We start from the raw sequence: 23032 nt of genomic DNA on the forward strand, positions 1-23032 counted from the left end.
CACGTGCATGCATTTTGGAAAGAAGGGATTCAAGCACTTTTTTGTAACACGTCGTTCACGATTCAGGAGAGCATTCATGAAAGATGCACGTAGTCATTGCCAAGGTGACTGGGGCATATTAGTACGGAATGGTGGTACAGAAAGCATCTTGGTTGGCCACAAGCCCATCACAATGTTAAAACCAAATTCCCTGACCGGGAATCGAACCCGGGCCGCAGCGGTGAGAGCGCCGAATCCTAGCCACTAGACCATCAGGGACGCAAAGTTCTGGTGCCAGAAAGACATGCGGGCCTTTTCCAGCAGTTATGCTAAAGTATTTCAAACGTATGTCAAATTCCTCAACACATGCCTGCAATTTGGAATAGTGTGCTTCACTAAGCACCTGCAACAGTTTTGATCGATGATTCTTCGCCATGGCACTGAGACACCTCTGTACAGGCATTGGTGGTATAGTGGTGAGCATAGCTGCTTGCCAAGCAGTTGACCCGGGTTCGATTCCCGGCCAATGCATTGGATGTAAACATCGCACTGTCTTCTCAGAAGGTTTTTCAAAGACTTGAGGTAGAGTATTTCAGACTTGTGTTTCACAAAGTACCTGCTACAGTTGTGAATGTCACATTGATCAGGTTCACGGTCTGGGCCAATCCACAGCTTTGTGTGCTTCACGCACTGTGTTTGTAACATGCAGTCGCTTTTCATGACAGGACACTCATTGCACGCAGTTCTGGTAAAGTATTACAAAGGTTTGTCAAATTCCTCAACACAAGCATGCATTTCGGAAACAAGGGCTTCTAGCTCTTTTTTTGTAACACGTCGTTCAAGATTCAGGAGAGCCTTCATGAAACATGCACTTAGTCATTGCCAAGGTGATTGGGGCATATTAGCATGAAGTACGGAATGGTGGCACGGAAAGCATCTTGTTTGGCCACAAGCCCATCACAATGTTAAAATCACATTCCCTGACCGGGAATTGAATGTGAATGAATGTCACATTGATCAGGTTCACGGTCTGGGCCAATCCACAGATTCTTGGGCTTCACGCACTTTGTTTGTAACATGCAGTTCGCTTTTCAGGACAGCATTCAAGAAAAGTACACTTACTCATTGCACGCAGTTCTGGTAAAGTATTACAAAGGTTTGTCAAATTCCTCAACACATGCATGCATTTTGGAAACAAGGGCTTCAAGCTCTTTTTTTGTAACACGTCGTTCAAGATTCAGGAGAGCCTTCATGAAATATGCACTTAGTCATTGCCAAGGTGATTGGGGCATATTAGCATGAAGTACGGAATGGTGGCACGGAAAGCATCTTGTTTGGCCACAAGCCCATCACAATGTTAAAATCACATTCCCTGACCGGGAATCGAATGTGAATGCATGTCACATTGAACAGGTTCACGGTCTGGGCCAATCCACAGATTCTTGGGCTTCACGCACTTTGTTTGTAACATGCAGTTCGCTTTTCAGGACAGCATTCAAGAAAAGTACACTTACTCATTGCACGCAGTTCTGGTAAAGTATTTCAAACTTTGGTCAAACTCCTCAACACGTGCATGCATTTTGGAAAGAAGGGATTCAAGCACTTTTTTGTAACACGTCGTTCACGATTCAGGAGAGCATTCATGAAAGATGCACGTAGTCATTGCCAAGGTGACTGGGGCATATTAGTACGGAATGGTGGTACAGAAAGCATCTTGGTTGGCCACAAGACCATCACAATGTTAAAACCAAATTCCCTGACCGGGAATCGAACCCGGGCCGCGGCGGTGAGAGCGCCGAATCCTAGCCACTAGACCATCAGGGACGCAAAGTTCTGGTGCCAGAAAGACATGCGGGCCTTTTCCAGCAGTTATGCTAAAGTATTTCAAACGTATGTCAAATTCCTCAACACATGCCTGCAATTTGGAATAGTGTGCTTCACTAAGCACCTGCAACAGTTTTGATCGATGATTCTTCGCCATGGCACTGAGACACCTCGGTACAGGCATTGGTGGTATAGTGGTGAGCATAGCTGCTTGCCAAGCAGTTGACCCTGGTTCGATTCCCGGCCAATGCATTGGATGTAAACATCGCACTGTCTTCTCAGAAGGCTTTTCAAAGACTTGAGGTAGAGTATTTCAGACTTGTGTTTCACAAAGTACCTGCTACAGTTGTGAATGTCACATTGATCAGGTTCACGGTCTGGGCCAATCCACAGCTTTGTGTGCTTCACGCACTGTGTTTGTAACATGCAGTCGCTTTTCATGACAGGACACTCATTGAACGCAGTTCTGGTAAAGTATTACAAAGGTTTGTCAAATTCCTCAACACAAGCATGCATTTCGAAAGAAAAAAGGGCTTCAAGCTCTTTTTTGTAACACAATGTTAAAAATCACATTCCCTGACCAGGAATTGAATGTGAATGAATGTCACATTGATCAGGTTCACGGTCTGGGCCAATCCACAGATTCTTGGGCTTCACGCACTTTGTTTGTAACATGCAGTTCGCTTTTCAGGACAGCATTCAAGAAAAGTACACTTACTCATTGCACGCAGTTCTGGTAAAGTATTACAAAGGTTTGTCAAATTCCTCAACACATGCATGCATTTTGGAAACAAGGGCTTCAAGCTCTTTTTTTTGTAACACGTCGTTCAAGATTCAGGAGAGCCTTCATGAAACATGCACTTAGTCATTGCCAAGGTGATTGGGGAATATTAGCATGAAGTACGGAATGGTGGCACGGAAAGCATCTTGTTTGGCCACAACCCCATCACAATGTTAAAATCACATTCCCTGACCGGGAATCGAATGTGAATGCATGTCACATTGAACAGGTTCACGGTCTGGGCCAATCCACAGATTCTTGGGCTTCACGCATTTTGTTTGTAACATGCAGTTCGCTTTTCACGACAGCATTCAAGACAAGTACACTTACTCATTGCACGCAGTTCTGGTAAAGTATTTCAAACTTTGGTCAAACTCCTCAACACGTGCATGCATTTTGGAAAGAAGGGATTCAAGCACTTTTTGTAACACGTCGTTCACGATTCAGGAGAGCATTCATGAAAGATGCACGTAGTCATTGCCAAGGTGACTGGGGCATATTAGTACGGAATGGTGGTACAGAAAGCATCTTGGTTGGCCACAAGCCCATCACAATGTTAAAACCAAATTCCCTGACCGGGAATCGAACCTGGGCCGCGGCTGTGAGAGCGCCGAATCCTAGCCACTAGACCATCAGGGACGCAAAGTTCTGGTGCCAGAAAGACATGCGGGCCTTTTCCAGCAGTTATGCTAAAGTATTTCAAACGTATGTCAAATTCCTCAACACATGCCTGCAATTTGGAATAGTGTGCTTCACTAAGCACCTGCAACAGTTTTGATCGATGATTCTTCGCCATGGCACTGAGACACCTCTGTACAGGCATTGGTGGTATAGTGGTGAGCATAGCTGCTTGCCAAGCAGTTGACCCGGGTTCGATTCCCGGCCAATGCATTGGATGAAAACATCGCACTGTCTTCTCAGAAGGCTTTTCAAAGACTTGAGGTAGAGTATTTCAGACTTGTGTTTCACAAAGTACCTGCTACAGTTGTGAATGTCACATTGATCAGGTTCACGGTCTGGGCCAATCCACAGCTTTGTGTGCTTCACGCGCTGTGTTTGTAACATGCAGTCGCTTTTCATGACAGGACACTCATTGCACGCAGTTCTGGTAAAGTATTACAAAGGTTTGTCAAATTCCTCAACACAAGCATGCATTTCAGAAACAAGGGCTTCAAGCTCTTTTTTTGTAACACGTCGTTCAAGATTCAGGAGAGCCTTCATGAAACATGCACTTAGTCATTGCCAAGGTGATTGGGGCATATTAGCATGAAGTACGGAATGGTGGCACGGAAAGCATCTTGTTTGGCCACAAGCCCATCACAATGTTAAAATCACATTCCCTGACCGGGAATCGAATGTGAATGCATGTCACATTGAACAGGTTCACGGTCTGGGCCAATCCACAGATTCTTGGGCTTCACGCACTTTGTTTGTAACATGCAGTTCGCTTTTCACGACAGCATTCAAGACAAGTACACTTACTCATTGCACGCAGTTCTGGTAAAGTATTTCAAACTTTGGTCAAACTCCTCAACACGTGCATGCATTTTGGAAAGAAGGGATTCAAGCACTTTTTTGTAACACGTCGTTCACGATTCAGGAGAGCATTCATGAAAGATGCACATAGTCATTGCCAAGGTGACTGGGGCATATTAGTACGGAATGGTGGTACAGAAAGCATCTTGGTTGGCCACAAGCCCATCACAATGTTAAAACCAAATTCCCTGACCGGGAATCGAACCCGGGCCGCGGCGGTGAGAGCGCCGAATCCTAGCCACTAGACCATCAGGGACGCAAAGTTCTGGTGCCAGAAAGACATGCGGGCCTTTTCCAGCAGTTATGCTAAAGTATTTCAAACGTATGTCAAATTCCTCAACACATGCCTGCAATTTGGAATAGTGTGCTTCACTAAGCACCTGCAACAGTTTTGATCGATGATTCTTCGCCATGGCACTGAGACACCTCTGTACAGGCATTGGTGGTATAGTGGTGAGCATAGCTGCTTGCCAAGCAGTTGACCCGGGTTCGATTCCCGGCCAATGCATTGGATGTAAACATCGCACTGTCTTCTCAGAAGGCTTTTCAAAGACTTGAGGTAGAGTATTTCAGACTTGTGTTTCACAAAGTACCTGCTACAGTTGTGAATGTCACATTGATCAGGTTCACGGTCTGGGCCAATCCACAGCTTTGTGTGCTTCCCGCACTGTGTTTGTAACATGCAGTCGCTTTTCATGACAGGACACTCATTGCACGCAGTTCTGGTAAAGTATTACAAAGGTTTGTCAAATTCCTCAACACAAGCATGCATTTCGGAAACAAGGGCTTCAAGCTCTTTTTTTGTAACACGTCGTTCAAGATTCAGGAGAGCCTTCATGAAACATGCACTTAGTCATTGCCAAGGTGATTGGGGCATATTAGCATGAAGTACGGAATGGTGGCACGGAAAGCATCTTGTTTGGCCACAAGCCCATCACAATGTTAAAATCACATTCCCTGACCGGGAATTGAATGTGAATGAATGTCACATTGATCAGGTTCACGGTCTGGGCCAATCCACAGATTCTTGGGCTTCACGCACTTTGTTTGTAACATGCAGTTCGCTTTTCAGGACAGCATTCAAGAAAAGTACACTTACTCATTGCACGCAGTTCTGGTAAAGTATTACAAAGGTTTGTCAAATTCCTCAACACATGCATGCATTTTGGAAACAAGGGCTTCAAGCTCTTTTTTTGTAACACGTCGTTCAAGATTCAGGAGAGCCTTCATGAAACATGCACTTAGTCATTGCCAAGGTGATTGGGGCATATTAGCATGAAGTACGGAATGGTGGCACGGAAAGCATCTTGTTTGGCCACAAGCCCATCACAATGTTAAAATCACATTCCCTGACCGGGAATCGAATGTGAATGCATGTCACATTGAACAGGTTCACGGTCTGGGCCAATCCACAGATTCTTGGGCTTCACGCACTTTGTTTGTAACATGCAGTTCGCTTTTCACGACAGCATTCAAGACAAGTACACTTACTCATTGCACGCAGTTCTGGTAAAGTATTTCAAACTTTGGTCAAACTCCTCAACACGTGCATGCATTTTGGAAAGAAGGGATTCAAGCACTTTTTTGTAACACGTCGTTCACGATTCAGGAGAGCATTCATGAAAGATGCACGTAGTCATTGCCAAGGTGACTGGGGCATATTAGTACGGAATGGTGGTACAGAAAGCATCTTGGTTGGCCACAAGCCCATCACAATGTTAAAACCAAATTCCCTGACCGGGAATCGAACCCGGGCCGCGGCGGTGAGAGCGCCGAATCCTAGCCACTAGACCATCAGGGACGCAAAGTTCTGGTGCCAGAAAGACATGCGGGCCTTTTCCAGCAGTTATGCTAAAGTATTTCAAACGTATGTCAAATTCCTCAACACATGCCTGCAATTTGGAATAGTGTGCTTCACTAAGCACCTGCAACAGTTTTGATCGATGATTCTTCGCCATGGCACTGAGACACCTCTGTACAGGCATTGGTGGTATAGTGGTGAGCATAGCTGCTTGCCAAGCAGTTGACCCGGGTTTGATTCCCGGCCAATGCATTGGATGTAAACGTCGCACTGTCTTCTCAGAAGGCTTTTCAAAGACTTGAGGTAGAGTATTTCAGACTTGTGTTTCACAAAGTACCTGCTACAGTTGTGAATGTCACATTGATCAGGTTCACGGTCTGGGCCAATCCACAGCTTTGTGTGCTTCACGCACTGTGTTTGTAACATGCAGTCGCTTTTCATGACAGGACACTCATTGCACGCAGTTCTGGTAAAGTATTACAAAGGTTTGTCAAATTCCTCAACACAAGCATGCATTTCGGAAACAAGGGCTTCAAGCTCTTTTTTGTAACACGTCGTTCAAGATTCAGGAGAGCCTTCATGAAACATGCACTTAGTCATTGCCAAGGTGATTGGGGCATATTAGCATGAAGTACGGAATGGTGGCACGGAAAGCATCTTGTTTGGCCACAAGCCCATCACAATGTTAAAATCACATTCCCTGACCGGGAATTGAATGTGAATGAATGTCACATTGATCAGGTTCACGGTCTGGGCCAATCCACAGATTCTTGGGCTTCACGCACTTTGTTTGTAACATGCAGTTCGCTTTTCAGGACAGCATTCAAGAAAAGTACACTTACTCATTGCACGCAGTTCTGGTAAAGTATTACAAAGGTTTGTCAAATTCCTCAACACATGCATGCATTTTGGAAACAAGGGCTTCAAGCTCTTTTTTTGTAACACGTCGTTCAAGATTCAGGAGAGCCTTCATGAAACATGCACTTAGTCATTGCCAAGGTGATTGGGGCATATTAGCATGAAGTACGGAATGGTGGCACGGAAAGCATCTTGTTTGGCCACAAGCCCATCACAATGTTAAAATCACATTCCCTGACCGGGAATCGAATGTGAATGCATGTCACATTGAACAGGTTCACGGTCTGGGCCAATCCACAGATTCTTGGGCTTCACGCACTTTGTTTGTAACATGCAGTTCGCTTTTCACGACAGCATTCAAGACAAGTACACTTACTCATTGCACGCAGTTCTGGTAAAGTATTTCAAACTTTGGTCAAACTCCTCAACACGTGCATGCATTTTGGAAAGAAGGGATTCAAGCAGAGAGCGCCGAATCCTAGCCACTAGACCATCAGGGACGCAAAGTTCTGGTGCCAGAAAGACATGCGGGCCTTTTCCAGCAGTTATGCTAAAGTATTTCAAACGTATGTCAAATTCCTCAACACATGCCTGCAATTTGGAATAGTGTGCTTCACTAAGCACCTGCAACAGTTTTGATCGATGATTCTTCGCCATGGCACTGAGACACCTCTGTACAGGCATTGGTGGTATAGTGGTGAGCATAGCTGCTTGCCAAGCAGTTGACCCGGGTTCGATTCCCGGCCAATGCATTGGATGTAAACGTCGCACTGTCTTCTCAGAAGGCTTTTCAAAGACTTGAGGTAGAGTATTTCAGACTTGTGTTTCACAAAGTACCTGCTACAGTTGTGAATGTCACATTGATCAGGTTCACGGTCTGGGCCAATCCACAGCTTCCACTGTGTTCGTAACATGCAGTCGCTTTTCATGACAGGACACTCATTGCACGCAGTTCTGGTAAAGTATTACAAAGGTTTGTCAAATTCCTCAACACAAGCATGCATTTTGGAAACAAGGGCTTCAAGCTCTTTTTTTGTAACACGTCGTTCAAGATTCAGGAGAGCCTTCATGAAACATGCACTTAGTCATTGCCAAGGTGATTGGGGCATATTAGCATGAAGTACGGAATGGTGGCACGGAAAGCATCTTGTTTGGCCACAAGCCCATCACAATGTTAAAATCACATTCCCTGACCGGGAATTGAATGTGAATGAATGTCACATTGATCAGGTTCACGGTCTGGGCCAATCCACAGATTCTTGGGCTTCACGCACTTTGTTTGTAACATGCAGTTCGCTTTTCAGGACAGCATTCAAGAAAAGTACACTTACTCATTGCACGCAGTTCTGGTAAAGTATTTCAAACTTTGGTCAAACTCACATTGAACAGGTTCACGGTCTGGGCCAATCCACAGATTCTTGGGCTTCACGCACTTTGTTTGTAACATGCAGTTCGCTTTTCACGACAGCATTCAAGACAAGTACACTTACTCATTGCACGCAGTTCTGGTAAAGTATTTCAAACTTTGGTCAAACTCCTCAACACGTGCATGCATTTTGGAAAGAAGGGATTCAAGCACTTTTTTGTAACACGTCGTTCACGATTCAGGAGAGCATTCATGAAAGATGCACGTAGTCATTGCCAAGGTGACTGGGGCATATTAGTACGGAATGGTGGTACAGAAAGCATCTTGGTTGGCCACAAGCCCATCACAATGTTAAAACCAAATTCCCTGACCGGGAATCGAACCCGGGCCGCGGCGGTGAGAGCGCCGAATCCTAGCCACTAGACCATCAGGGACGCAAAGTTCTGGTGCCAGAAAGACATGCGGGCCTTTTCCAGCAGTTATGCTAAAGTATTTCAAACGTATGTCAAATTCCTCAACACATGCCTGCAATTTGGAATAGTGTGCTTCACTAAGCACCTGCAACAGTTTTGATCGATGATTCTTCGCCATGGCACTGAGACACCTCTGTACAGGCATTGGTGGTATAGTGGTGAGCATAGCTGCTTGCCAAGCAGTTTACCCGGGTTCGATTCCCGGCCAATGCATTGGATGTAAACATCGCACTGTCTTCTCAGAAGGCTTTTCAAAGACTTGAGGTAGAGTATTTCAGACTTGTGTTTCACAAAGTACCTGCTACAGTTGTGAATGTCACATTGATCAGGTTCACGGTCTGGGCCAATCCACAGCTTTGTGTGCTTCACGCACTGTGTTTGTAACATGCAGTCGCTTTTCATGACAGGACACTCATTGAACGCAGTTCTGGTAAAGTATTACAAAGGTTTGTCAAATTCCTCAACACAAGCATGCATTTTGGAAACAAGGGCTTCAAGCTCTTTTTTTGTAACACGTCGTTCAAGATTCAGGAGAGCCTTCATGAAACATGCACTTAGTCATTACCAAGGTGATTGGGGCATATTAGCATGAAGTACGGAATGGTGGCACGGAAAGCATCTTGTTTGGCCACAAGCCCATCACAATGTTAAAATCACATTCCCTGACCGGGAATTGAATGTGAATGAATGTCACATTGATCAGGTTCACGGTCTGGGCCAATCCACAGATTCTTGGGCTTCACGCACTTTGTTTGTAACATGCAGTTCGCTTTTCACGACAGCATTCAAGACAAGTACACTTACTCATTGCACGCAGTTCTGGTAAAGTATTTCAAACTTTGGTCAAACTCCTCAACACGTGCATGCATTTTGGAAAGAAGGGATTCAAGCACTTTTTTGTAACACGTCGTTCACGATTCAGGAGAGCATTCATGAAAGATGCACGTAGTCATTGCCAAGGTGACTGGGGCATATTAGTACGGAATGGTGGTACAGAAAGCATCTTGGTTGGCCACAAGCCCATCACAATGTTAAAACCAAATTCCCTGACCGGGAATCGAACCCGGGCCGCGGCGGTGAGAGCGCCGAATCCTAGCCACTAGACCATCAGGGACGCAAAGTTCTGGTGCCAGAAAGACATGCGGGCCTTTTCCAGCAGTTATGCTAAAGTATTTCAAACGTATGTCAAATTCCTCAACACATGCCTGCAATTTGGAATAGTGTGCTTCACTAAGCACCTGCAACAGTTTTGATCGATGATTCTTCGCCATGGCACTGAGACACCTCTGTACAGGCATTGGTGGTATAGTGGTGAGCATAGCTGCTTGCCAAGCAGTTGACCCGGGTTCGATTCCCGGCCAATGCATTGGATGTAAACATCGCACTGTCTTCTCAGAAGGCTTTTCAAAGACTTGAGGTAGAGTATTTCAGACTTGTGTTTCACAAAGTACCTGCTACAGTTGTGAATGTCACATTGATCAGGTTCACGGTCTGGGCCAATCCACAGCTTCCACTGTGTTTGTAACATGCAGTCGCTTTTCATGACAGGACACTCATTGCACGCAGTTCTGGTAAAGTATTACAAAGGTTTGTCAAATTCCTCAACACAAGCATGCCTTTCGGAAACAAGGGCTTCAAGCTCTTTTTTTGTAACACGTCGTTCAAGATTCAGGAGAGCCTTCATGAAATATGCACTTAGTCATTGCCAAGGTGATTGGGGCATATTAGCATGAAGTACGGAATGGTGGCACGGAAAGCATCTTGTTTGGCCACAAGCCCATCACAATGTTAAAATCACATTCCCTGACCGGGAATCGAATGTGAATGCATGTCACATTGAACAGGTTCACGGTCTGGGCCAATCCACAGATTCTTGGGCTTCACGCACTTTGTTTGTAACATGCAGTTCGCTTTTCACGACAGCATTCAAGACAAGTACACTTACTCATTGCACGCAGTTCTGGTAAAGTATTTCAAACTTTGGTCAAACTCCTCAACACGTGCATGCATTTTGGAAAGAAGGGATTCAAGCACTTTTTTGTAACACGTCGTTCACGATTCAGGAGAGCATTCATGAAAGATGCACGTAGTCATTGCCAAGGTGACTGGGGCATATTAGTACGGAATGGTGGTACAGAAAGCATCTTGGTTGGCCACAAGCCCATCACAATGTTAAAACCAAATTCCCTGACCGGGAATCGAACCCGGGCCGCGGCGGTGAGAGCGCCGAATCCTAGCCACTAGACCATCAGGGACGCAAAGTTCTGGTGCCAGAAAGACATGCGGGCCTTTTCCAGCAGTTATGCTAAAGTATTTCAAACGTATGTCAAATTCCTCAACACATGCCTGCAATTTGGAATAGTGTGCTTCACTAAGCACCTGCAACAGTTTTGATCGATGATTCTTCGCCATGGCACTGAGACACCTCTGTACAGGCATTGGTGGTATAGTGGTGAGCATAGCTGCTTGCCAAGCAGTTGACCCGGGTTTGATTCCCGGCCAATGCATTGGATGTAAACGTCGCACTGTCTTCTCAGAAGGCTTTTCAAAGACTTGAGGTAGAGTATTTCAGACTTGTGTTTCACAAAGTACCTGCTACAGTTGTGAATGTCACATTGATCAGGTTCACGGTCTGGGCCAATCCACAGCTTTGTGTGCTTCACGCACTGTGTTTGTAACATGCAGTCGCTTTTCATGACAGGACACTCATTGCACGCAGTTCTGGTAAAGTATTACAAAGGTTTGTCAAATTCCTCAACACAAGCATGCATTTCGGAAACAAGGGCTTCAAGCTCTTTTTTTGTAACACGTCGTTCAAGATTCAGGAGAGCCTTCATGAAACATGCACTTAGTCATTGCCAAGGTGATTGGGGCATATTAGCATGAAGTACGGAATGGTGGCACGGAAAGCATCTTGTTTGGCCACAAGCCCATCACAATGTTAAAATCACATTCCCTGACCGGGAATCGAATGTGAATGCATGTCACATTGAACAGGTTCACGGTCTGGGCCAATCCACAGATTCTTGGGCTTCACGCACTTTGTTTGTAACATGCAGTTCGCTTTTCACGACAGCATTCAAGACAAGTACACTTACTCATTGCACGCAGTTCTGGTAAAGTATTTCAAACTTTGGTCAAACTCCTCAACACGTGCATGCATTTTGGAAAGAAGGGATTCAAGCACTTTTTTTGTAACACGTCGTTCACGATTCAGGAGAGCATTCATGAAAGATGCACGTAGTCATTGCCAAGGTGACTGGGGCATATTGAGTACGGAATGGTGGTACAGAAAGCATCTTGGTTGGCCACAAGCCCATCACAATGTTAAAACCAAATTCCCTGACCGGGAATCGAACCCGGGCCGCGGCGGTGAGAGCGCCGAATCCTAGCCACTAGACCATCAGGGACGCAAAGTTCTGGTGCCAGAAAGACATGCGGGCCTTTTCCAGCAGTTATGCTAAAGTATTTCAAACGTATGTCAAATTCCTCAACACATGCCTGCAATTTGGAATAGTGTGCTTCACTAAGCACCTGCAACAGTTTTGATCGATGATTCTTCGCCATGGCACTGAGACACCTCTGTACAGGCATTGGTGGTATAGTGGTGAGCATAGCTGCTTGCCAAGCAGTTGACCCGGGTTCGATTCCCGGCCAATGCATTGGATGTAAACGTCGCACTGTCTTCTCAGAAGGCTTTTCAAAGACTTGAGGTAGAGTATTTCAGACTTGTGTTTCACAAAGTACCTGCTACAGTTGTGAATGTCACATTGATCAGGTTCACGGTCTGGGCCAATCCACAGCTTTGTGTGCTTCACGCACTGTGTTTGTAACATGCAGTCGCTTTTCATGACAGGACACTCATTGCACGCAGTTCTGGTAAAGTATTACAAAGGTTTGTCAAATTCCTCAACACAAGCATGCATTTTGGAAACAAGGGCTTCAAGCTCTTTTTTTGTAACACGTCGTTCAAGATTCAGGAGAGCCTTCATGAAACATGCACTTAGTCATTACCAAGGTGATTGGGGCATATTAGCATGAAGTACGGAATGGTGGCACGGAAAGCATCTTGTTTGGCCACAAGCCCATCACAATGTTAAAATCACATTCCCTGACCGGGAATTGAATGTGAATGAATGTCACATTGATCAGGTTCACGGTCTGGGCCAATCCACAGATTCTTGGGCTTCACGCACTTTGTTTGTAACATGCAGTTCGCTTTTCAGGACAGCATTCAAGAAAAGTACACTTACTCATTGCACGCAGTTCTGGTAAAGTATTTCAAACGTTTGGTCAAACTCCCAACACCCTTTTGGAAACAAGGGTTCAAGGTCTTTTTTGGGCCAATCGTCACAGATTCAGGGGCTTCATGAAACATGCACTCATTGCCAAGGTGTTTGGGGCTATTAACATGCAGTCGGGGCACGGCCTGTGGCCACAAGCCCATCCTTAAAATCACATTCCCTGACGGGATGTGAATACATGTCACTGCAGGTTCCGGCTGGGCCAATCCCTTCTTGGGCTTCACGCACGTTTTAACAGCATTCAAGACAAGTACAAACTTACTCATTGCACGCAGTTCTGGTAAAGTATTTCAAACTTTGGTCAAACTCCTCAACACGTGCATGCATTTTGGAAAGAAGGGATTCAAGCACTTTTTTGTAACACGTCGTTCACGATTCAGGAGAGCATTCATGAAAGATGCACGTAGTCATTGCCAAGGTGACTGGGGCATATTAGTACGGAATGGTGGTACAGAAAGCATCTTGGTTGGCCACAAGCCCATCACAATGTTAAAACCAAATTCCCTGACCGGGAATCGAACCCGGGCCGCGGCGGTGAGAGCGCCGAATCCTAGCCACTAGACCATCAGGGACGCAAAGTTCTGGTGCCAGAAAGACATGCGGGCCTTTTCCAGCAGTTATGCTAAAGTATTTCAAACGTATGTCAAATTCCTCAACACATGCCTGCAATTTGGAATAGTGTGCTTCACTAAGCACCTGCAACAGTTTTGATCGATGATTCTTCACCATGGCACTGAGACACCTCTGTACAGGCATTGGTGGTATAGTGGTGAGCATAGCTGCTTGCCAAGCAGTTTACCCGGGTTCGATTCCCGGCCAATGCATTGGATGTAAACATCGCACTGTCTTCTCAGAAGGCTTTTCAAAGACTTGAGGTAGAGTATTTCAGACTTGTGTTTCACAAAGTACCTGCTACAGTTGTGAATGTCACATTGATCAGGTTCACGGTCTGGGCCAATCCACAGCTTTGTGTGCTTCACGCACTGTGTTTGTAACATGCAGTCGCTTTTCATGACAGGACACTCATTGAACGCAGTTCTGGTAAAGTATTACAAAGGTTTGTCAAATTCCTCAACACAAGCATGCATTTTGGAAACAAGGGCTTCAAGCTCTTTTTTTTGTAACACGTCGTTCAAGATTCAGGAGAGCCTTCATGAAACATGCACTTAGTCATTACCAAGGTGATTGGGGCATATTAGCATGAAGTACGGAATGGTGGCACGGAAAGCATCTTGTTTGGCCACAAGCCCATCACAATGTTAAAATCACATTCCCTGACCGGGAATTGAATGTGAATGAATGTCACATTGATCAGGTTCACGGTCTGGGCCAATCCACAGATTCTTGGGCTTCACGCACTTTGTTTGTAACATGCAGTTCGCTTTTCAGGACAGCATTCAAGAAAAGTACACTTACTCATTGCACGCAGTTCTGGTAAAGTATTTCAAACTTTTGTCAAACTCCCACCCCCCCCCCCCCCCCCACATTGAACAGGTTCACGGTCTGGGCCAATCCACAGATTCTTGGGCTTCACGCACTTTGTTTGTAACATGCAGTTCGCTTTTCACGACAGCATTCAAGACAAGTACACTTACTCATTGCACGCAGTTCTGGTAAAGTATTTCAAACTTTGGTCAAACTCCTCAACACGTGCATGCATTTTGGAAAGAAGGGATTCAAGCACTTTTTTGTAACACGTCGTTCACGATTCAGGAGAGCATTCATGAAAGATGCACGTAGTCATTGCCAAGGTGACTGGGGCATATTAGTACGGAATGGTGGTACAGAAAGCATCTTGGTTGGCCACAAGCCCATCACAATGTTAAAATCAAATTCCCTGACCGGGAATCGAACCCGGGCCGCGGCGGTGAGAGCGCCGAATCCTAGCCACTAGACCATCAGGGACGCAAAGTTCTGGTGCCAGAAAGACATGCGGGCCTTTTCCAGCAGTTATGCTAAAGTATTTCAAACGTATGTCAAATTCCTCAACACATGCCTGCAATTTGGAATAGTGTGCTTCACTAAGCACCTGCAACAGTTTTGATCGATGATTCTTCACCATGGCACTGAGACACCTCTGTACAGGCATTGGTGGTATAGTGGTGAGCATAGCTGCTTGCCAAGCAGTTTACCCGGGTTCGATTCCCGGCCAATGCATTGGATGTAAACATCGCACTGTCTTCTCAGAAGGCTTTTCAAAGACTTGAGGTAGAGTATTTCAGACTTGTGTTTCACAAAGTACCTGCTACAGTTGTGAATGTCACATTGATCAGGTTCACGGTCTGGGCCAATCCACAGCTTTGTGTGCTTCACGCACTGTGTTTGTAACATGCAGTCGCTTTTCATGACAGGACACTCATTGAACGCAGTTCTGGTAAAGTATTACAAAGGTTTGTCAAATTCCTCAACACAAGCATGCATTTTGGAAACAAGGGCTTCAAGCTCTTTTTTGTAACACGTCGTTCAAGATTCAGGAGAGCCTTCATGAAACATGCACTTAGTCATTACCAAGGTGATTGGGGCATATTAGCATGAAGTACGGAATGGTGGCACGGAAAGCATCTTGTTTGGCCACAAGCCCATCACAATGTTAAAATCACATTCCCTGACCGGGAATTGAATGTGAATGAATGTCACATTGATCAGGTTCACGGTCTGGGCCAATCCACAGATTCTTGGGCTTCACGCACTTTGTTTGTAACATGCAGTTCGCTTTTCACGACAGCATTCAAGACAAGTACACTTACTCATTGCACGCAGTTCTGGTAAAGTATTTCAAACTTTGGTCAAACTCCTCAACACGTGCATGCATTTTGGAAAGAAGGGATTCAAGCACTTTTTTGTAACACGTCGTTCACGATTCAGGAGAGCATTCATGAAAGATGCACGTAGTCATTGCCAAGGTGACTGGGGCATATTAGTACGGAATGGTGGTACAGAAAGCATCTTGGTTGGCCACAAGCCCATCACAATGTTAAAACCAAATTCCCTGACCGGGAATCGAACCCGGGCCGCGGCGGTGAGAGCGCCGAATCCTAGCCACTAGACCATCAGGGACGCAAAGTTCTGGTGCCAGAAAGACATGCGGGCCTTTTCCAGCAGTTATGCTAAAGTATTTCAAACGTATGTCAAATTCCTCAACACATGCCTGCAATTTGGAATAGTGTGCTTCACTAAGCACCTGCAACAGTTTTGATCGATGATTCTTCGCCATGGCACTGAGACACCTCTGTACAGGCATTGGTGGTATAGTGGTGAGCATAGCTGCTTGCCAAGCAGTTGACCCGGGTTCGATTCCCGGCCAATGCATTGGATGTAAACGTCGCACTGTCTTCTCAGAAGGCTTTTCAAAGACTTGAGGTAGAGTATTTCAGACTTGTGTTTCACAAAGTACCTGCTACAGTTGTGAATGTCACATTGATCAGGTTCACGGTCTGGGCCAATCCACAGCTTTGTGTGCTACACGCACTGTGTTTGTAACATGCAGTCGCTTTTCATGACAGGACACTCATTGAACGCAGTTCTGGTAAAGTATTACAAAGGTTTGTCAAATTCCTCAACACAAGCATGCATTTTGGAAACAAGGGCTTCAAGCTCTTTTTTTGTAACACGTCGTTCAAGATTCAGGAGAGCCTTCATGAAACATGCACTTAGTCATTACCAAGGTGATTGGGGCATATTAGCATGAAGTACGGAATGGTGGCACGGAAAGCATCTTGTTTGGCCACAAGCCCATCACAATGTTAAAATCACATTCCCTGACCGGGAATTGAATGTGAATGAATGTCACATTGATCAGGTTCACGGTCTGGGCCAATCCACAGATTCTTGGGCTTCACGCACTTTGTTTGTAACATGCAGTTCGCTTTTCACGACAGCATTCAAGACAAGTACACTTACTCATTGCACGCAGTTCTGGTAAAGTATTTCAAACTTTGGTCAAACTCCTCAACACGTGCATGCATTTTGGAAAGAAGGGATTCAAGCACTTTTTTGTAACACGTCGTTCACGATTCAGGAGAGCATTCATGAAAGATGCACGTAGTCATTGCCAAGGTGACTGGGGCATATTAGTACGGAATGGTGGTACAGAAAGCATCTTGGTTGGCCACAAGCCCATCACAATGTTAAAACCAAATTCCCTGACCGGGAATCGAACCCGGGCCGCGGCGGTGAGAGCGCCGAATCCTAGCCACTAGACCATCAGGGACGCAAAGTTCTGGTGCCAGAAAGACATGCGGGCCTTTTCCAGCAGTTATGCTAAAGTATTTCAAACGTATGTCAAATTCCTCAACACATGCCTGCAATTTGGAATAGTGTGCTTCACTAAGCACCTGCAACAGTTTTGATCGATGATTCTTCGCCATGGCACTGAGACACCTCTGTACAGGCATTGGTGGTATAGTGGTGAGCGTAGCTGCTTGCCAAGCAGTTGACCCGGGTTCGATTCCCGGCCAATGCATTGGATGTAAACATCGCACTGTCTTCTCAGAAGGCTTTTCAAAGACTTGAGGTAGAGTATTTCAGACTTGTGTTTCACAAAGTACCTGCTACAGTTGTGAATGTCACATTGATCAGGTTCACGGTCTGGGCCAATCCACAGCTTTGTGTGCGCTACACGCACTGTGTTTGTAACATGCAGTCGCATTTCATGACAGGACACTCATTGCACGCAGTTCGGTAAAGTAACAAAGGTTTGTCAAACCCAACACAAGCATGCATTTCGGAAACAAGGGCTTCAAGCTCTTTGAACACGTCGTTCAAGATTCAGGAGAGCCCATGAAACATGCACTTAGTCATTGCCAAGGTGATTGGGGCATATTAGCATGAAGTACGGAATGGTGGCACGGAAAGCATCTTGTTTGGCCACAAGCCCATCACAATGTTAAAATCACATTCCCTGACCGGAATGTGAATGAATGTCACATTGATCAGGTTCACGGTCTGGGCCAATCCACAGATTCTTGGGCTCCACGCACTTTGTTCTGCATTCCCAGGACAGCATTCAAGAAAAGTACACTTACTCATTGCACGCAGTTCTGGTAAAGTATTACAAAGGTTTGTCAAATTCCTCAACACATGCATGCATTTTGGAAACAAGGGCTTCAAGCTCTTTTTTTGTAACACGTCGTTCAAGATTCAGGAGAGCCTTCATGAAACATGCACTTAGTCATTGCCAAGGTGATTGGGGCATATTAGCATGAAGTACGGAATGGTGGCACGGAAAGCATCTTGTTTGGCCACAAGCCCATCACAATGTTAAAATCACATTCCCTGACCGGGAATCGAATGTGAATGCATGTCACATTGAACAGGTTCACGGTCTGGGCCAATCCACAGATTCTTGGGCTTCACGCACTTTGTTTGTAACATGCAGTTCGCTTTTCACGACAGCATTCAAGACAAGTACACTTACTCATTGCACGCAGTTCTGGTAAAGTATTTCAAACTTTGGTCAAACTCCTCAACACGTGCATGCATTTTGGAAAGAAGGGATTCAAGCACTTTTTTGTAACACGTCGTTCACGATTCAGGAGAGCATTCATGAAAGATGCACGTAGTCATTGCCAAGGTGACTGGGGCATATTAGTACGGAATGGTGGTACAGAAAGCATCTTGGTTGGCCACAAGCCCATCACAATGTTAAAACCAAATTCCCTGACCGGGAATCGAACCCGGGCCGCGGCGGTGAGTGCCCGAATCCTAGCCACTAGACCATCAGGGACGCAAAGTTCTGGTGCCAGAAAGACATGCGGGCCTTTTCCAGCAGTTATGCTAAAGTATTTCAAACGTATGTCAAATTCCTCAACACATGCCTGCAATTTGGAATAGTGTGCTTCACTAAGCACCTGCAACAGTTTTGATCGATGATTCTTCGCCATGGCACTGAGACACCTCTGTACAGGCATTGGTGGTATAGTGGTGAGCATAGCTGCTTGCCAAGCAGTTGACCCGGGTTCGATTCCCGGCCAATGCATTGGATGTAAACATCGCACTGTCTTCTCAGAAGGCTTTTCAAAGACTTGAGGTAGAGTATTTCAGACTTGTGTTTCACAAAGTACCTGCTACAGTTGTGAATGTCACATTGATCAGGTTCACGGTCTGGGCCAATCCACAGCTTTCACTTTGTTTGTAACATGCAGTCGCTTTTCATGACAGGACACTCATTGCACGCAGTTCTGGTAAAGTATTACAAAGGTTTGTCAAATTCCTCAACACAAGCATGCATTTTGGAAACAAGGGCTTCTAGCTCTTTTTTTTGTAACACGTCGTTCAAGATTCAGGAGAGCCTTCATGAAACATGCACTTAGTCATTGCCAAGGTGATTGGGGCATATTAGCATGAAGTACGGAATGGTGGCACGGAAAGCATCTTGTTTGGCCACAAGCCCATCACAATGTTAAAATCACATTCCCTGACCGGGAATCGAATGTGAATGCATGTCACATTGAACAGGTTCACGGTCTGGGCCAATCCACAGATTCTTGGGCTTCACGCACTTTGTTTGTAACATGCAGTTCGCTTTTCACGACAGCATTCAAGACAAGTACACTTACTCATTGCACGCAGTTCTGGTAAAGTATTTCAAACTTTGGTCAAACTCCTCAACACGTGCATGCATTTTGGAAAGAAGGGATTCAAGCACTTTTTTGTAACACGTCGTTCACGATTCAGGAGAGCATTCATGAAAGATGCACGTAGTCATTGCCAAGGTGACTGGGGCATATTAGTACGGAATGGTGGTACAGAAAGCATCTTGGTTGGCCACAAGCCCATCACAATGTTAAAACCAAATTCCCTGACCGGGAATCGAACCCGGGCCGCGGCGGTGAGAGCGCCGAATCCTAGCCACTAGACCATCAGGGACGCAAAGTTCTGGTGCCAGAAAGACATGCGGGCCTTTTCCAGCAGTTATGCTAAAGTATTTCAAACGTATGTCAAATTCCTCAACACATGCCTGCAATTTGGAATAGTGTGCTTCACTAAGCACCTGCAACAGTTTTGATCGATGATTCTTCGCCATGGCACTGAGACACCTCTGTACAGGCATTGGTGGTATAGTGGTGAGCATAGCTGCTTGCCAAGCAGTTGACCCGGGTTCGATTCCCGGCCAATGCATTGGATGTAAACATCGCACTGTCTTCTCAGAAGGCTTTTCAAAGACTTGAGGTAGAGTATTTCAGACTTGTGTTTCACAAAGTACCTGCTACAGTTGTGAATGTCACATTGATCAGGTTCACGGTCTGGGCCAATCCACAGCTTTGTGTGCTACACGCACTGTGTTTGTAACATGCAGTCGCTTTTCATGACAGGACACTCATTGAACGCAGTTCTGGTAAAGTATTACAAAGGTTTGTCAAATTCCTCAACACAAGCATGCATTTCGGAAACAAGGGCTTCAAGCTCTTTTTTTGTAACACGTCGTTCAAGATTCAGGAGAGCCTTCATGAAACATGCACTTAGTCATTGCCAAGGTGATTGGGGCATATTAGCATGAAGTACGGAATGGTGGCACGGAAAGCATCTTGTTTGGCCACAAGCCCATCACAATGTTAAAATCACATTCCCTGACCGGGAATTGAATGTGAATGAATGTCACATTGATCAGGTTCACGGTCTGGGCCAATCCACAGATTCTTGGGCTTCACGCACTTTGTTTGTAACATGCAGTTCGCTTTTCAGGACAGCATTCAAGAAAAGTACACTTACTCATTGCACGCAGTTCTGGTAAAGTATTACAAAGGTTTGTCAAATTCCTCAACACATGCATGCATTTTGGAAACAAGGGCTTCAAGCTCTTTTTTGTAACACGTCGTTCAAGATTCAGGAGAGCCTTCATGAAATATGCACTTAGTCATTGCCAAGGTGATTGGGGCATATTAGCATGAAGTACGGAATGGTGGCACGGAAAGCATCTTGTTTGGCCACAAGCCCATCACAATGTTAAAATCACATTCCCTGACCGGGAATCGAATGTGAATGCATGTCACATTGAACAGGTTCACGGTCTGGGCCAATCCACAGATTCTTGGGCTTCACGCACTTTGTTTGTAACATGCAGTTCGCTTTCACGACAGCATTCAAGACAAGTACACTTACTCATTGCACGCAGTTCTGGTAAAGTATTTCAAACTTTGGTCAAACTCCTCAACACGTGCATGCATTTTGGAAAGAAGGGATTCAAGCACTTTTTTGTAACACGTCGTTCACGATTCAGGAGAGCATTCATGAAAGATGCACGTAGTCATTGCCAAGGTGACTGGGGCATATTAGTACGGAATGGTGGTACAGAAAGCATCTTGGTTGGCCACAAGCCCATCACAATGTTAAAACCAAATTCCCTGACCGGGAATCGAACCCGGGCCGCGGCGGTGAGAGCGCCGAATCCTAGCCACTAGACCATCAGGGACGCAAAGTTCTGGTGCCAGAAAGACATGCGGGCCTTTTCCAGCAGTTATGCTAAAGTATTTCAAACGTATGTCAAATTCCTCAACACATGCCTGCAATTTGGAATAGTGTGCTTCACTAAGCACCTGCAACAGTTTTGATCGATGATTCTTCGCCATGGCACTGAGACACCTCGGTACAGGCATTGGTGGTATAGTGGTGAGCATAGCTGCTTGCCAAGCAGTTGACCCGGGTTCGATTCCCGGCCAATGCATTGGATGTAAACATCGCACTGTCTTCTCAGAAGGCTATTCAAAGACTTGAGGTAGAGTATTTCAGACTTGTGTTTCACAAAGTACCTGCTACAGTTGTGAATGTCACATTGATCAGGTTCACGGTCTGGGCCAATCCACAGCTTTGTGTGCTACACGCACTGTGTTTGTAACATGCAGTCGCTTTTCATGACAGGACACTCATTGAACGCAGTTCTGGTAAAGTATTACAAAGGTTTGTCAAATTCCTCAACACAAGCATGCATTTCGGAAACAAGGGCTTCAAGCTCTTTTTTTGTAACACGTCGTTCAAGATTCAGGAGAGCCTTCATGAAACATGCACTTAGTCATTGCCAAGGTGATGGGGCATATTAGCATGAAGTACGGAATGGTGCACGGAAAGCATCTGTTTGGCCACAAGCCCATCACAATGTTAAAATCACATTCCCTGACCGGGAATTGAATGTGAATGAATGTCACATTGATCAGGTTCACGGTCTGGGCCAATCCACAGATTCTTGGGCTTCACGCACTTTGTTTGTAACATGCAGTTCGCTTTTCAGGACAGCATTCAAGAAAAGTACACTTACTCATTGCACGCAGTTCTGGTAAAGTATTACAAAGGTTTGTCAAATTCCTCAACACATGCATGCATTTTGGAAACAAGGGCTTCAAGCTCTTTTTTTGTAACACGTCGTTCAAGATTCAGGAGAGCCTTCATGAAACATGCACTTAGTCATTGCCAAGGTGATTGGGGCATATTAGCATGAAGTACGGAATGGTGGCACGGAAAGCATCTTGTTTGGCCACAAGCCCATCACAATGTTAAAATCACATTCCCTGACCGGGAATCGAATGTGAATGCATGTCACATTGAACAGGTTCACGGTCTGGGCCAATCCACAGATTCTTGGGCTTCACGCATTTTGTTTGTAACATGCAGTTCGCTTTTCACGACAGCATTCAAGACAAGTACACTTACTCATTGCACGCAGTTCTGGTAAAGTATTTCAAACTTTGGTCAAACTCCTCAACACGTGCATGCATTTTGGAAAGAAGGGATTCAAGCACTTTTTTGTAACACGTCGTTCACGATTCAGGAGAGCATTCATGAAAGATGCACGTAGTCATTGCCAAGGTGACTGGGGCATATTAGTACGGAATGGTGGTACAGAAAGCATCTTGGTTGGCCACAAGCCCATCACAATGTTAAAACCAAATTCCCTGACCGGGAATCGAACCCGGGCCGCGGCGGTGAGAGCGCCGAATCCTAGCCACTAGACCATCAGGGACGCAAAGTTCTGGTGCCAGAAAGACATGCGGGCCTTTTCCAGCAGTTATGCTAAAGTATTTCAAACGTATGTCAAATTCCTCAACACATGCCTGCAATTTGGAATAGTGTGCTTCACTAAGCACCTGCAACAGTTTTGATCGATGATTCTTCGCCATG

General features: G+C 45.4%; 32 non-coding genes across 32 annotated transcripts; 17 read left to right on the plus strand and 15 right to left on the minus strand.

Moving 5' to 3' along the window:
• Nucleotides 1-186: 186 nt before the first annotated feature.
• On the minus strand, nucleotides 187-258 carry trnae-cuc (transfer RNA glutamic acid (anticodon CUC)). The gene has a single exon. It is a non-coding gene; the product is annotated as a tRNA-Glu (tRNA).
• Nucleotides 259-438: 180 nt separating this feature from the next.
• trnag-gcc (transfer RNA glycine (anticodon GCC)) lies at nucleotides 439-510 on the plus strand. Its single transcript has one exon. It is a non-coding gene; the product is annotated as a tRNA-Gly (tRNA).
• Nucleotides 511-1731: 1221 nt separating this feature from the next.
• Nucleotides 1732-1803, minus strand: trnae-cuc (transfer RNA glutamic acid (anticodon CUC)). Its single transcript has one exon. It is a non-coding gene; the product is annotated as a tRNA-Glu (tRNA).
• Nucleotides 1804-1983: 180 nt separating this feature from the next.
• Nucleotides 1984-2055, plus strand: trnag-gcc (transfer RNA glycine (anticodon GCC)). The gene has a single exon. It is a non-coding gene; the product is annotated as a tRNA-Gly (tRNA).
• Nucleotides 2056-3403: 1348 nt separating this feature from the next.
• Nucleotides 3404-3475, plus strand: trnag-gcc (transfer RNA glycine (anticodon GCC)). Its single transcript has one exon. It is a non-coding gene; the product is annotated as a tRNA-Gly (tRNA).
• Nucleotides 3476-4304: 829 nt separating this feature from the next.
• Nucleotides 4305-4376, minus strand: trnae-cuc (transfer RNA glutamic acid (anticodon CUC)). Its single transcript has one exon. It is a non-coding gene; the product is annotated as a tRNA-Glu (tRNA).
• A 180-nt stretch (nucleotides 4377-4556) lies between these two features.
• trnag-gcc (transfer RNA glycine (anticodon GCC)) lies at nucleotides 4557-4628 on the plus strand. The gene has a single exon. It is a non-coding gene; the product is annotated as a tRNA-Gly (tRNA).
• Nucleotides 4629-5849: 1221 nt separating this feature from the next.
• On the minus strand, nucleotides 5850-5921 carry trnae-cuc (transfer RNA glutamic acid (anticodon CUC)). The gene has a single exon. It is a non-coding gene; the product is annotated as a tRNA-Glu (tRNA).
• Nucleotides 5922-6101: 180 nt separating this feature from the next.
• Nucleotides 6102-6173, plus strand: trnag-gcc (transfer RNA glycine (anticodon GCC)). Its single transcript has one exon. It is a non-coding gene; the product is annotated as a tRNA-Gly (tRNA).
• A 1286-nt stretch (nucleotides 6174-7459) lies between these two features.
• Nucleotides 7460-7531, plus strand: trnag-gcc (transfer RNA glycine (anticodon GCC)). Its single transcript has one exon. It is a non-coding gene; the product is annotated as a tRNA-Gly (tRNA).
• Nucleotides 7532-8507: 976 nt separating this feature from the next.
• Nucleotides 8508-8579, minus strand: trnae-cuc (transfer RNA glutamic acid (anticodon CUC)). The gene has a single exon. It is a non-coding gene; the product is annotated as a tRNA-Glu (tRNA).
• A 180-nt stretch (nucleotides 8580-8759) lies between these two features.
• On the plus strand, nucleotides 8760-8831 carry trnag-gcc (transfer RNA glycine (anticodon GCC)). The gene has a single exon. It is a non-coding gene; the product is annotated as a tRNA-Gly (tRNA).
• An 829-nt stretch (nucleotides 8832-9660) lies between these two features.
• On the minus strand, nucleotides 9661-9732 carry trnae-cuc (transfer RNA glutamic acid (anticodon CUC)). Its single transcript has one exon. It is a non-coding gene; the product is annotated as a tRNA-Glu (tRNA).
• Nucleotides 9733-9912: 180 nt separating this feature from the next.
• On the plus strand, nucleotides 9913-9984 carry trnag-gcc (transfer RNA glycine (anticodon GCC)). Its single transcript has one exon. It is a non-coding gene; the product is annotated as a tRNA-Gly (tRNA).
• An 817-nt stretch (nucleotides 9985-10801) lies between these two features.
• Nucleotides 10802-10873, minus strand: trnae-cuc (transfer RNA glutamic acid (anticodon CUC)). The gene has a single exon. It is a non-coding gene; the product is annotated as a tRNA-Glu (tRNA).
• Nucleotides 10874-11053: 180 nt separating this feature from the next.
• On the plus strand, nucleotides 11054-11125 carry trnag-gcc (transfer RNA glycine (anticodon GCC)). Its single transcript has one exon. It is a non-coding gene; the product is annotated as a tRNA-Gly (tRNA).
• An 831-nt stretch (nucleotides 11126-11956) lies between these two features.
• On the minus strand, nucleotides 11957-12028 carry trnae-cuc (transfer RNA glutamic acid (anticodon CUC)). Its single transcript has one exon. It is a non-coding gene; the product is annotated as a tRNA-Glu (tRNA).
• Nucleotides 12029-12208: 180 nt separating this feature from the next.
• Nucleotides 12209-12280, plus strand: trnag-gcc (transfer RNA glycine (anticodon GCC)). The gene has a single exon. It is a non-coding gene; the product is annotated as a tRNA-Gly (tRNA).
• A 1142-nt stretch (nucleotides 12281-13422) lies between these two features.
• trnae-cuc (transfer RNA glutamic acid (anticodon CUC)) lies at nucleotides 13423-13494 on the minus strand. Its single transcript has one exon. It is a non-coding gene; the product is annotated as a tRNA-Glu (tRNA).
• Nucleotides 13495-13674: 180 nt separating this feature from the next.
• On the plus strand, nucleotides 13675-13746 carry trnag-gcc (transfer RNA glycine (anticodon GCC)). Its single transcript has one exon. It is a non-coding gene; the product is annotated as a tRNA-Gly (tRNA).
• Nucleotides 13747-14755: 1009 nt separating this feature from the next.
• Nucleotides 14756-14827, minus strand: trnae-cuc (transfer RNA glutamic acid (anticodon CUC)). Its single transcript has one exon. It is a non-coding gene; the product is annotated as a tRNA-Glu (tRNA).
• Nucleotides 14828-15007: 180 nt separating this feature from the next.
• Nucleotides 15008-15079, plus strand: trnag-gcc (transfer RNA glycine (anticodon GCC)). Its single transcript has one exon. It is a non-coding gene; the product is annotated as a tRNA-Gly (tRNA).
• Nucleotides 15080-15907: 828 nt separating this feature from the next.
• trnae-cuc (transfer RNA glutamic acid (anticodon CUC)) lies at nucleotides 15908-15979 on the minus strand. The gene has a single exon. It is a non-coding gene; the product is annotated as a tRNA-Glu (tRNA).
• A 180-nt stretch (nucleotides 15980-16159) lies between these two features.
• Nucleotides 16160-16231, plus strand: trnag-gcc (transfer RNA glycine (anticodon GCC)). Its single transcript has one exon. It is a non-coding gene; the product is annotated as a tRNA-Gly (tRNA).
• An 829-nt stretch (nucleotides 16232-17060) lies between these two features.
• trnae-cuc (transfer RNA glutamic acid (anticodon CUC)) lies at nucleotides 17061-17132 on the minus strand. Its single transcript has one exon. It is a non-coding gene; the product is annotated as a tRNA-Glu (tRNA).
• Nucleotides 17133-17312: 180 nt separating this feature from the next.
• Nucleotides 17313-17384, plus strand: trnag-gcc (transfer RNA glycine (anticodon GCC)). Its single transcript has one exon. It is a non-coding gene; the product is annotated as a tRNA-Gly (tRNA).
• A 1443-nt stretch (nucleotides 17385-18827) lies between these two features.
• trnag-gcc (transfer RNA glycine (anticodon GCC)) lies at nucleotides 18828-18899 on the plus strand. Its single transcript has one exon. It is a non-coding gene; the product is annotated as a tRNA-Gly (tRNA).
• An 818-nt stretch (nucleotides 18900-19717) lies between these two features.
• trnae-cuc (transfer RNA glutamic acid (anticodon CUC)) lies at nucleotides 19718-19789 on the minus strand. The gene has a single exon. It is a non-coding gene; the product is annotated as a tRNA-Glu (tRNA).
• Nucleotides 19790-19969: 180 nt separating this feature from the next.
• Nucleotides 19970-20041, plus strand: trnag-gcc (transfer RNA glycine (anticodon GCC)). The gene has a single exon. It is a non-coding gene; the product is annotated as a tRNA-Gly (tRNA).
• Nucleotides 20042-21260: 1219 nt separating this feature from the next.
• Nucleotides 21261-21332, minus strand: trnae-cuc (transfer RNA glutamic acid (anticodon CUC)). The gene has a single exon. It is a non-coding gene; the product is annotated as a tRNA-Glu (tRNA).
• Nucleotides 21333-21512: 180 nt separating this feature from the next.
• trnag-gcc (transfer RNA glycine (anticodon GCC)) lies at nucleotides 21513-21584 on the plus strand. The gene has a single exon. It is a non-coding gene; the product is annotated as a tRNA-Gly (tRNA).
• Nucleotides 21585-22802: 1218 nt separating this feature from the next.
• On the minus strand, nucleotides 22803-22874 carry trnae-cuc (transfer RNA glutamic acid (anticodon CUC)). Its single transcript has one exon. It is a non-coding gene; the product is annotated as a tRNA-Glu (tRNA).
• Nucleotides 22875-23032: the final 158 nt, after the last annotated feature.

The sequence above is a fragment of the Dicentrarchus labrax genome, unplaced genomic scaffold, assembly GCF_905237075.1.
Source record: "Dicentrarchus labrax unplaced genomic scaffold, dlabrax2021, whole genome shotgun sequence".
Classification (NCBI taxonomy): domain Eukaryota; kingdom Metazoa; phylum Chordata; class Actinopteri; family Moronidae; genus Dicentrarchus; species Dicentrarchus labrax.